This window comes from Psammomys obesus, unplaced genomic scaffold (assembly GCF_907164565.1).
Source record: "Psammomys obesus unplaced genomic scaffold, mPsaObe1.curated_primary_1811, whole genome shotgun sequence".
In the NCBI taxonomy this organism is placed as follows: domain Eukaryota; kingdom Metazoa; phylum Chordata; class Mammalia; order Rodentia; family Muridae; genus Psammomys; species Psammomys obesus.
In genome coordinates this window covers 14,910,221-14,923,128 of record NW_026585644.1, presented here as the reverse complement: position 1 = coordinate 14,923,128, position 12,908 = coordinate 14,910,221, and positions in this window count along the sequence as shown.

Sequence of the window (12,908 nt, the reverse complement as noted above, 5' to 3'; positions counted from 1 at the left end):
GGGCTGAAGTTCCTTCTAGAAACTCCAGTCAGAGATTGTAGCACCTGCTGTCTGGTGTTTGTAAGTGAAGGCTAGTGGTCTGCTCAGTGGAAGCTGTGTGGCTGTAATGGGAGAACACAGTCTTGGTCCTTCTCCCTATGTTTATTGTGTTAGCCATCACAGACTAAGTTTGTACCAACATGCCAGAGGCAGGGAAGCAACGGTGGAGGTCTCTTCATCCATAACAGAATTGTGAGTCCCATCCCCATGCTTTTACTCCTTGGGACCTCATCTAACCTGTTGAATATTCATGAAATCCTTTTTCCCATCTCTCAAATTGGGATTATATTTGCTCCATCAGACAGTCACAGGATTAAATATAAACTACCTTCCTGGCACATAATAAGAGCTTGATGAATGACAGCCATTAGCATAATGTCACAAGAAGACCCACTACTTGTGGCTACGCTGTTTCTTCAGTGCTGAGCAGCCACAGGACTGGGGCAGCTTGAAAAAAGAGACAGCTTTGAGCCAGCATTCACAGTGCCATTTCCTATGAGTACAAACCCTTACAGACACAGACTTCTGGGTCAAGAATTTTCCCTTCTTGGAATTTCAAGTACACACAAGGCACTGGTATCATTGATGAACAGTGACCTGGAGGGCCAGCCATTGCCCTCCTCTCCAGCTTCTATACTTGCATGTTCTGTTCTTTCAGACAGAGGTATCGTACTGCAGTCATAGAGTGCTGTGCTGGAGCCATGTTTTTCTTGCTATTGTTCACTGTGTTTTCTCTTGAAATCCACCATCAGGGCATTCTTGCCCTGATCTTTTTTTTAATTGTTTTTAATTTATTTTAATATTAATTACAATTTATTCACTTTGTATCCCAGCTGTAGCCCCCTTTCTCATTCCCTCCTAATGCCACCCTCCCTCCCTCATCTCCTCCCAAGTCCCTCTCCAAGTCCACTGATAGGGGAGGTCCTTCTCCCCTTCCATCTGACCCTCACTTATCAGGTCTCATCAGAACTAGCTGCATTGACCTCCTCTGTGGCCTGGCAAGGCTGCTTCCCCCCACCCCCCCTCATAGCTCTTAGGATGCCTCAGTTCTAGACCTGATCTTGTCTAGAAAAGATCTCTTTGACTTGCAATGTCCTGTCCTTAAGAACAGGGTGTGTCAGAGAATTCTTAACTATAGGCTGAGGCATCCTTAGAGCCATGTTAGCAGGGGTCACACTGTCTCTCCTCCATTTTTGAACTGAGGGATGCAAAGAGAGGCAGATGGATGGCCACCTGTGCAGACACTAAGAACAAGGGCAGTTTCTGTTTGTGGAATTTGAATGCTTTTCTGTATAGACAGCAGATGTCTATGCAAGGGGCTTACTGAGCACTTAGGCCCACCACTCACTGTCAGCCCTTTTGTGAAGAGGAGTGGTGGGGTGACTTACTGGAAGCAAGAGAGATGCCATTTTTAAGTGCACAGACAGCTGCACCCCTTGAAGGCCATCACCATTTGCTGTTACACTGGGTCAGTCACACAGGGAAGCCGTGTCCAATGCTTTGGCTACAGTGGATGTTATATAGAACTATCTTCTAAACTGTTACCATCTTCAGGAGTTATGCTGAGCTTGATCGCTCTCTCTCACTCACTCTTTCTTTCTCTCTCTCTCTCTCTCTCTCTCACACACACACACACACACACACACACACACACATATTATCATCATCATCAAATCTGGGACTTTTTGCTTCTTTTCCCAATACCCCTCACCCCAGCATAGAAGGAGGAAGCTTGGAGGGTCACTGGACCCTTGCCTACATATCCAGCTACCTCTCCTAGCCAGCTGTGTGCAATTATCCCCTCACTGCAGGAAGCCTCACAGGAGGAGAGTTGGGGTTGGAGGCATTGTAGGGAGTGGGGGTGTGTAGGAGGAGAAGCTAGAGGAAGTGGTTGGGAAGAACTGGGCATGGGAGCTCCATCTACATGGTGGTGGGAAGCCACTATTTGTACTGGGTGAATTATTTCTGGAGCAGCCTTTTGCAAGAAAGCACTCACATTTTTGTAAGCAATTCTTCACCTGTGCTCTGAAAATAAGTCCAGTAAACTCAATGGATCCACAGAGTGAATTTTGGAGGGCTCATACCTCTGTCACCGGGACGTTAGCCAGAGGGGTGGACATTGTTTAGGTTAGCAATATAGGGTCAAGTTTTGGGAAATAGAGGGAGGAAAAGGCAGTTAACACTGATGGAGAAAGGGCCAGCAGGAAGGACCTGAGCCCTTTAAGAACAATGGGCATCAGAGGACCACCTTGGATGTTTGTCAGCTTCCCAGAGTCCAGGAAACTGGTGTCCCCATACTACCTTATACCTTGACTGAAAGCAATTTAGGAACCCACCCTATGCAAGGAACAACTTTGCCACAGCCAGCTACCAAAGATGGAAGACAGCAGTGGGAGAGAAAGACAATCTCAGCCAGTGAAGTTACTTAGTTTTAGATAAGGATGATGCCTGTCAACTTCCCACCACTGGAGAAGGTACTTGGGACAACCGATTACAAAGAGGACAGGCTTTCATCCACAGTCAGTCATCCCTATTGCTTTCGACCTCTGGCAATGTATCATGGTAGTGACTTGTGCACAGGAAACTGCCATGCCATTGTACTGATGTGAAAAAGAGGTTGACAAATGGACTCATGTCCTTGTTCAGAGGCCTGTCCCCAGTTACATAGATACATCCTATTGGGCCCAGCTCTCAAAGCTTCTGTTGCTTTTCAGCACTGCCTCCATGTGGACTTTAGGAACTAATAATCTTTCCTATGGCAAGGAGCAACAGTCTAGATCAGAGTTTCTCAGATGCTTATAGCTCCTACAACCACCAGGAAGGGGTCAGTTGGCCTGTCTTAGTAGGGAAGTGGAAGTGAGGGATGCCCCAGCTTCCCAAGGCCACACAGGGGCTCTGAGGAAGCTGGGAGTCTTCTTCAATGTCCTTCTTCCTTAATGCCTCATTTTCCTATATCTGAGCATATAATTTTGGAGTGTCTTCTGCCTCACCCGGTGTGTTACAGTATGTGCCACTAGATGCTCACTCAAACCTCAAAGTTAGGTTTTTTGGCTGTTTCATGACTAATGCTCCAGCCTGAAGGATACTGGGCCTGGCAGGTCAATCCCTATAAGCTCTTTGGAGGCTCAGAGAAAAGGCCAGAGAGTCAGGTGTCCATAAGTAAAAGGGTTATTTCTAAGTTACTTTTTGCAATGATTTTATAGAGGTGGTGGGCCCAGAAGTGTCCACAGTGGGTTCTGGGTGGGACATAGTCTACAGCATCATCTTGTACAGACTCAGACAGTTTTGCTATATTTTCTCAGCTCTGTAAAACTGAAGTTCCTCAGGGCATCAGCCTTCCCTATCTTGTCCAGACTCCAGGGGGCATATATTAGGCTGTTTTATTTATGAATGTCTAGCGCTGAACAATAATGTGATAAGAATGACTATGTGTAGAGCAAAACCTAAACGCTCAGATGCACAAAGTAGGCATCTCAGATAACTTGCTGCAGCAGACATTATTCTGACTGTACTAACGCAAGAAGGAAAGAAACTATCCAGGAAGGTATCAGGGTGGTGGTTGGTAGATGTGTCTGAAGAGATGGACAATAGATGCATGGTTTAGTTGGTGGGGACAGGAGTGACCATAAGAAATCAGAAATGCTGGACTGTCCCTGAAGTCCCTGCAGCACACGGTATGACTCCTCAGATACATGCAGAATTGTTTATCTCCCAGTGCCACACAAAATATATCTAAGCTGGTTTTCCTGAGTGCAGAAAGCAAAGTCTATGTATGTTATCCCATATCTTGCTAAGAGCTTTTCCCACTCATAAGAAGGTTTCACTGTTGACCTGGAAGTGGAGAGCTTGAACTCAGGACCCTCCTTGAGGAAAAACACTGACAGAATGCTGTCACACAATAGTTGAAATGTCTAGACTAATTTTGTGCTAAATCAGATGCCATCTTACATCAAATGAGTCCCAGCCAAATGAGTCACAGGATAAAGAACTAAAACCAGATATTTCTAGGTATTGCATTATGTTGTGTTCATTAAGAGGCATCGCTATAGCATTTAAAATATGGCCTCAATTCATAAGTGAATCTATATTAAGTCTACTTTATTGATCATCTTCTGTCTTCCAGGAAGCCACTATGTGTTTTTGCTTTTTCATGAGTGGTTCTTCCTACAATATTGAGAAGAAACTCCATTCTTACTGTCTGTCTGAGAAGCTTCAGTCTCAGAAAGGTGGGGCCATTTGCCTTAAAGAGAGAGATAGAGTCAGGGTGCAAGTCCCAGGCTGTTCTGACCACAAATCTGCTCTTTCCACTATTGGGTCCCTCCAAGCTCAGAGCATTGATGTTCTGTGGGGCATAGAGTTTGAAACCTATGATCTAGCTTCTCATGGATGACAGTGCTTCTTCCAGTTTGTGGAAAGAAGCGTGAAGCTGCTCCTCTCCCGCTAAAGCAGATGAGGTTGGTGCCTTTCCATCAGCTCTTAGAAAACCTGACTTTGTGTTGTAGTTACTGACTCCAACAATGAACGGCGCAGGGTTGCTTCAGGGTTGTATATAGGAATTGTTCTCCAGTGAAAGAAAGACAGAAATCCATGGCCCACCCCCATTCTCAACTGCAGTGTGGTTAAAAAATACAACAAGAGAAGGAGTTGGTGGGGCTGGAAACCTGTGTTCCTTGCTCTCTCTGGAATTCCTGTGCTTTCTACATAATGCCTGAGGATAAGGATAATTTTGAGTTTCTGAGTTGGAGCCATTTCATGACTCCATCATGTAGCAATCAGAAGGAAACATGGCAGCTTGAGTTTCACGCATTCTGCCCAGACTGAGACATACTGAGTCAGGGGCTGGGCTTGTTGAATATTGAGAACATAGCTGGGATGTCTGCCTGTGTGATCTGTGCTAGCTTCATATGGAGACTGGAGCTGTCAGCTCACTGGTGATTGCAGTAATTGGGTTCAGTTCATAGGGTAGCCAGATCTTGACCACAGATTAGTGAGAACATACTGTATTCCAGGCCTGTGTGAGGTGCTGGGGGTTACAGAAAATAATCTCAGCTTCAGCTACGGGAGGGAAACTCCATCCAGGGGAGACCCACTTCTGAGCAGAGGTGAGCAGCACATTGTTGGGGTGGGACTTGTGCTAGGCCTCGCATCACCCCTGAAGAGACCTCTTACTGGGGGTTGGTCAGAGAACTGAAGATAACTTGGCCAAAACAAGCAGGTAGCCTAAGGCTGAAGAACAGGATTCTGTTTGATGAGCAATGTGTTCAAAGCTGAGTCTCCTAGAAGCTGGCATGTTGGAATGGGGGCAGCTAAGACAAGGTAGGGCTGGTGGGAATCAGGTTGGAAGGGCTGGCACAGTTGAGCCATGGGTTCTGGTGTCCTACACACCCAGGTAGAACAAAGCCATTGGTAGAACTGAAGCTTAACTTCTCATGTGCAGAAGAGGTGTAAAGATCAGAAGGATGTGAGGTGAATGGAGCTGCATGCTATTCCCAGCTGACCATGAGGTTGTCCCTTACTCCACTGGAGGAAAGGCTCCATATCCTCTCACCCCCCCCCCCAATCCCCTCTTCCTCCAAGCTAGCCAGGTTGCTGTATTCTCCTGTAATTCCTGTGGCAAGCTTTAGTTGCTTAGAGTCTTGGTAGCTCTTTTTCCCAGGCCAGGGCTGTGCTCTCCTGGCCTTACCTTTGGAAGACATCTTGGATCACAGTGCCAGTCATGAGCACTCTTGGGCTTGCTCCCTTTTCTGTCTCTTTTTCTCAGACCTTTTCTACTGGCTTCGCAGTGTGCCATGGAGAACATAGCTCTCTCTGTCCTGGGCCGTGGTCCCTCCCAGGCCTCTCTCCTCCTGTGGTTGTTGGCATACCAAGGCCTGATACCTGCCTCTCAGACTCCACTTTGATTTTTGGAGACCTATTTAGATGCCTCTCTGGCTTACTGAACTCAGCTCTCAGTTTGAAGCTGGATTCTGTATATTTGTTGAATAAATATTGAATGAGCGCAGGTCTTTGATCTCCCTGCCACTGACAGCTCTTGGCAAGATGCTTCTATAACCTTGATCTTCTGAGAACCTCACTGGCCACCTGAGGAGGGGCTTGCGATTTCTCATCTGAAGAGCTTGAGTTCTGTGGCTACAACCACATTCTCTTCTGTGAGGCACAAACAGACCCCAGATCCTCAGGCAGAGTTGTGAAGCCTTTGTCCTTCTCTGTAGTCGTTCCCTACTTGCCTCTAACTTGGAGTGCCTGATGGTTGTTCTGCTTGCATTTGAGCTGGCCTTGGTCACCATAGAGACATACATCCCAATGACAGGACCCACAAAGGCTTTTTCACAAAGCTGTCCTTTCCCTTCTTCTTTCAAGGCCCCTCTTTTCATAACGACCTTCAAAACCCAACAAGTGGGAGATCTCCTGCAAACAAGAAGGGAAGACAGTCCTACACTAGCAGGGGATGCTGACACAGGTTCCGCTCGACATGTCTCCACCACTGCACCCCACCCCAGAGGGTAAATTACCCTCTTCAACTGAGTCAGACTTAAAAACCAATTTGAAGACATTGCATCAGCAGCCGGCTCCTCTGTGGGTTGAAGAGTAGAGCTGGCAGCTCCTTTCTCTGAGAAATGACAGCATTCCTGACACCTGTGTTTCTTGGGAGCAGGAAAGACACTGTCTACAGTCCCAGCAGGTCTCTGCTTGCACAGCCCGCGTGGGTTTGAAAGAAAGCTATTTCAGGACTGCCTTCCTCTATTTCATGTATCACTGATGGGTGAACACGTTAGAGAGGATTTCCTTTCAGAAATACTAGTGCCCCCAAGCTTTCCCCATCCACTCTTCAATTATAGAAACACACATCCTCTGCTTGAGGAACCTTTTGCAACAGTGGGGTTAGAGGAGGGGGTAGTCTGACCTTGGCTGTCTTGGGACACTCCTCTGGGCCAGGAAGAGCCACATTTCTCAGCTTTAGAGTGGGCCCCTTTTTTGAGGTAGGAAAGTAGCGGGAGGGGTCCCAGAGGCATCAAGAATAGAAACCCCTCTAATTAGAAGCTACATGTCAAAAGCAGCATGTGTGTGGGTTGTGAGGAAGAGGAAGCCATCACTCTCCTAGTGATTGGCAGGTACAGAGAAGGTAGGGCTATGTAAATGACCTATAAAAGATCTGGGCCTTCATGGTCCAGGAACTTTGAGCTTCAGGCTTTTACTCAGTTCTCTGGCCCACTTTCCACTCTCAGGAGTGATTTTTTTTTCTCTTAATAAACTGTCTGTGTTTCTCTCGTTGTCTGTGTGTCCTGGTCTAATTATTTGTTCCTGGACACAAGAACCTGGACATCTCAGCAGACTCTGATTCACACCATCCTGGCTGGCTTTGTTGGTGTGACAAACACTGTGACTAAAAGGAACTTGTTGGGAAAAGGCTTGACTTCATCTTACAAGTCACATTCCACTCTTGAGGAAAGCCTAGGCTGGAACTCAAGCTAGAAACTGAAGCGAGACCATGGAGGAACGTTGCTTACTAGCTTGTTCCTCATGGCCCAGAGGTGGTACTACCCACAGTTATCAATGAAGAAAACACCTCCTCAAACTTCTCTACAGGCCAGTCTGGTGGAGGCAACCCTTCAGTTGAGGTCCTTCTTCCCAGATGACTCTAGCTTGGGCCAGGCTGACACCAGGCGTGGAGCTGTGTTCCTGGGATGAGACAACACACCTTCCTATTGAAGAGCCATGTCACATACTTCCTCCTATGACTTCTATTTCATGCTTCTATTATAAACAATACTGTGCTGAAAATTCTTAGGGAGAGATTCTTCTGTACTTTAATTCTTGTTTTGTTAGAGGAAATTCTTAAATGTGGCCACCAGAAAGGAAATCTATAGTTTAAAAACTTTGGCTATTTACTGACAAACTTCTCTTTCGAGAGGTCTTGCCTTTTTTTCAGTTTCAGATCTATAATGTAAGACAGGTTGCTTCCTTACAAACACCCCAACTTAATTATTAATAAAATGCTGCTGGTCTACCCTGTGATGAGAACGTCACATTTTTGTTGCTATGAATTGCATTTTGTTAATTTTAATTTTGAATGATAATAAACATACTTTCAGCTATAATTTCTTCTGAGCACAGAGACAGACTAAGCTATCTTTCTCAAATTCTCACATGTAGGTTTCTTCTTGTTTATTTTTAAGTAGTCCATAGAGCCAGTCTGCCTCTCTTCAGTTTAAGTGATATTTAGGATTATTTTCCTACATTTCTTTCTCTTTTTTTCATTCTTTCATTATAAAGCTATATCTGTATTAAATATTCTTAAAGGCTGATTGACTAAACTTATATGATTTTGAAGAGCTGGAATGTTACAAGTTGAGGACAAATTATGTTGGGCTGTCTTTATTTAGCTCTCCTCATAGCCATTCAGTGCCCCTCTTGGTGTTTATCCTTACCCCACTTGTTTTAGTCACTGTTCTTTTGCTGTTAAGACCAAGGCATAATGTCCAAAGCAACTCTTATAAAAGAAGCATTTAATTGGGTGATTACTTGCTAGTCCATGATCATTGTAGAGAGAAGCAGACAGGCATGGGCTAGAGCCAGGGCTGGGAGCTTTACATCATGTTCTGTATGTAGAAGAGAGAGAGAGAGAGAGATTGAACCATTTACTTTTGAAATCTCAAAGCCCTTCCTCCCATGGGCCACACCTCCTCTAACAAGGCTGAATGAATGTCCTATTCCTTCTAGTCTTTCTCCAACAGTCCCACTATGGGGACCATTCTCTCTCAAACCACCCCCCCACACCTTGCAGCTATCTAGTCAACGTTTTTCGGAATGTGCAAACAGGCCAACACAAAGTTCAAGACTGTCATCTGAGAGAATCTGAGGTGTACAGCAGAAATTCCCCTGCTTGGCTGTCCCCACCTACCTGATATGCCCACCAATACACTAAACAATATCTTGATGTATGGCTGTCTTTGTCCTGTTATATAAAAACTTAATTGTTACTATGCTGGAACATGGTGTTTCATGCAACCGTAGTCTGTGTCTCTGGGCTGTGGTCATTCATTCGCCTTCAGAGTAAACTCTGTTAATCTCTGAGATGAGAGATGTGTGTTTACATGGACATGTGGCAGCCTCTATGACACACGCCTTCATTATACACTTGCTCTCTGTGGCATTATAACCCCTCTTGTTTCATTATTATTGGAGGGAGAACCTAATTGCTGAAGGAATTAGAAATCCAAAACGCCCTGGCGTTCGTTCCCAAGGTGAGAAGCCCAACACATTTCTAATCAATGTTACAAGTCAATGCCGTCATCATGGCAGATTGCAACTGTTAATATGGTTACTGTTAATATGGTTACTGATCCATAGTTTAATTATCGATTTATTATTCTTATTCCCTTCTGAGGCTTGCTGACCTCTGCTTGTCCTATGACTTTACTGATTCTATTTCTTTTGTACCTGGCCTTCATTCTTGAGGGCTTATGATTTATTTATTAATATCTCTGTCTATGAGTGTTTGCCTGCACGTATATATGTATACCACATGACTCCCTTGTGCCCAGTGAAGCCAGAAAAGGCCAGAAAAGGTTATCAAAGGGCATCAGACTAGAGTTTCAGATGGTTGCGAGCTATCAGGTAGACACTGGAAACTGAACCTGGGTCCTTTGCAAGAACAGCAAGTACCCTTAACCACTGAGCCATTTTTGACTGCATCCATGTAGTTTTTTTTTTTTTTTTTTTTTTTAATACTGTTCTGAGTTGATTGTAATTTGTGTTTCAAGGGACATATGTGTGGCCTACAATTTCTTTGTTTCAAAGTAAAGTCTTTTGTGGCAGCCTAGAGTTTGTATATGGCTTTTTTCTAGACTATATTAATTGGAAGTTTTAATGAAGACAATTCCCCAAAGCCACACCCACAGGCCACTCTGAAGTGGTCTATCCCTCAGCTGGGGTCCCCTGCTCAGGTGACTGCTGTGTCAGGGTGACAGTTGATGCTTATTGAAACAGGAATCCAGAAGATGTGCTATATAAATGTGTATTAAAAGTCTAGAAGTATTAATGTAATTAATGCTTTGGGAGAGGGCACTGTTCACTAACAATCTGAAATTATGGTTTAAAAAAAAAAGCCTCAAAAATAGTTACCAGGGCTGTGCAATTTTACCTTTGTCACTTAAAAACAGCTTCATGGAACGGGAAAAGAAAGGCAACCAGTGACATTCTGAAGTTAATGTATAAACTTTACCATTAGTTGAAAAAGTCCGTGAGAAACATAGTGTTTTAAACTAACCTTACTTACAGATGTAGATGAGCCAAGCATATGTTAAGCTGCAAAATGAATTAAGCAGTGTATAAAAATTAATTGTGATCATTATGAGATACAATTATCTTCACAAGTAAAAGGTAATTTAACATCAGAAAATAACTCAATTTGCAGTAGGAATGAAACAATTTTGATCATTTTTTTTGTGTCTGTATATGAAGTACCATATGTATGATATTGTATGTTTGTGTGGTGTTGTGTGTATGTGTGTGTGGTAGAATGAATGTGTGGTATTGTATATATGGTGTTTTTGTGTGTGTGCTGTGTTGTGTGCATGTGTGTGTGTATGTTATGTGTTCATGTGTGTGGAGGTACACATGAATGTGTGTGTGCATGTACGTGTGTGTACACGTGGAGGCCATAGGTCAACATCAGGTATCTTTTTTGATCACGCCTCCCTCTAGTTTTTGAGGCAGGGTCTCTCACTGAACTGGAAGCTCACAGATATGTTAGGCAGGCCAACCAGTGAGCAACAGTGCTCTCCCTGCTCGCTCAGCAGAGGGTTCCAGGTGGTTAGTGCCATGGGTGTCTTACATGGATGCTGAGGATTTGAACTCAGGTCTACACGCTTGTGCACACTAAGTGAATCACCTCCCCAGTGCTAGGTTTTGATTATTGTAATAGATAGTGCTTCAGTGAAATATCACACCACTTAATTATGGAATGACTTGTCCAGCTAGAAAGAACGAAACCTGCTTACTGTGGACAAAACCACCAAAGGCAGCAATGTCATGCTTATCACAAACATAGAACTCAGTGTTGCAGCTTCAGTGTGTTCCCACTAAAGCAGCAAATATGACAGTGGTTATTTTACCTCCATTTGTCATTGTACGGGAGAAGTTATCCAATACAATATAAGAAATTAAATAGCTACAAACACTAGGAAGGAAGAGATGGTTAAAAATTTTGCATTTATTTAGTTATTTTTTGCAATTATTAATTTGTGTGTGTATGTGTGTGTGTGTGTGTGTGTGTGTGTATGGGTACATGCCATTGGACATGTTTTAGTGGTCAGAGGACAACTTGAGGGAGCCACTTCTCTTCTTCCACACCTTGAGTCCCAGGGATCAAACTCAGGTAAGTCAGGTTTTGTGGTAAGCACCTCTATCTACTTAGCTATTTCACTGGCCCAAAAGAGATGATTCTTTTTTTCATTAATTAATTTATGTATTTACTTTACATCCCAGGTGGAAATTCCCCTCCCTCCACTCCTTCTCTCTCTTCTCTCCTCTCCCTATGCCCCTCCCTTTCTTTTCAGTGAAGGGGAGACCTCCCATGGATATCAACCTACCTTGGCATGTCAAGAAGGACTGGGCATATTATCTATTGAGGATAGACAAGGCTGTCTATTTAGGGGAAAGGAATCCAAAGGCAGGCAACAGAGTCAGAGACAGCCTTTGCTCCTGCTATTAGAAGTCCCATATGAAGACCAAGCTGTACATCTGTTACCTATTTGTGTTGGTCCTAGATCTGTCCATGGATGTTCTCTGGTTGGTGGTTCAGTTTCTGTAATCTCCTAAGGGTCCAGGTTAGTTGATTTTGTAAGTTTTCTTGTGGTGTCCTTGAAGTCTCTGAATCTTTCAATTCTTCCTCCCCTCAATTCCCTGAACTCCATGTAATGTTTGGCTGTGGGTCTCTGCATCTGTTTTCATCATCTGCTTGGTGAAGCCACCCATATGATTGTTATACTAGCCTCCTATCTACAAGTATAGCAGAATATTAAAAAAACAGACAGGTTGATCAATGGAATTGAATGAAAGACACAGAAATAAACCCACACACCTATGGACACTTGATTTTTGACAAAGAAGCCAAAGCCATACAATGAAAAAAAAAGAAGCATCTTCAACAAATGATGCTGGTCTAACTGAATGTCTGCATGTAGGAAAATGCAAATAGACCCAAATATATCACCCTGCATAAAACTCAAGTCCAAGTGCATCAAACACCTCAACATAAAACCAGATACAATAAGCCTATTGGAAGAGAAAGTGGGATCAGCCTTGAACTCATTGGCATAGAAGACAACTTCCTGAACAGAACACCAACAGCTCAGGCTCTAAGATCAACAACTTATAAGTAGGACCTCATGAAACTGAAAAGGCAAAAGACACTGTTAGTAGGACAAAATGGCTGCCAACATAATGAGAAAAGATCCTCATCAATCCCATATTCAACAGAGGGCTAATATCCAAAATATACAGAGACGATACTTTTAAGTGCTGTATTAAAAGTCAGTCTATCAGCTCGGTGTAGTGCCATTTGGCTAATCCCACTACTTGGGAGGCAATGAGTTCAAGGCAGCCATGTCTACAAAGTGAGTTCCAGGACATCCAAGGATATTGCACAGAGAAACCCTACCTCAAAAAAAACAAACAACAAACAAACAAAAGGTCAGTTTATTTTAAGGACAATGCAATTCATCCTTATCTCATCACACATCCAACTTCTCCAATAAGCTGAATATCTTTTTAAATTTAAAATTCACTGTCTTTATTTTGTTTGTATGGGTGTTTCGGCTGCATGCATGACTGTGCACCATGTGTATGCCTGGTATGCTTGGAGG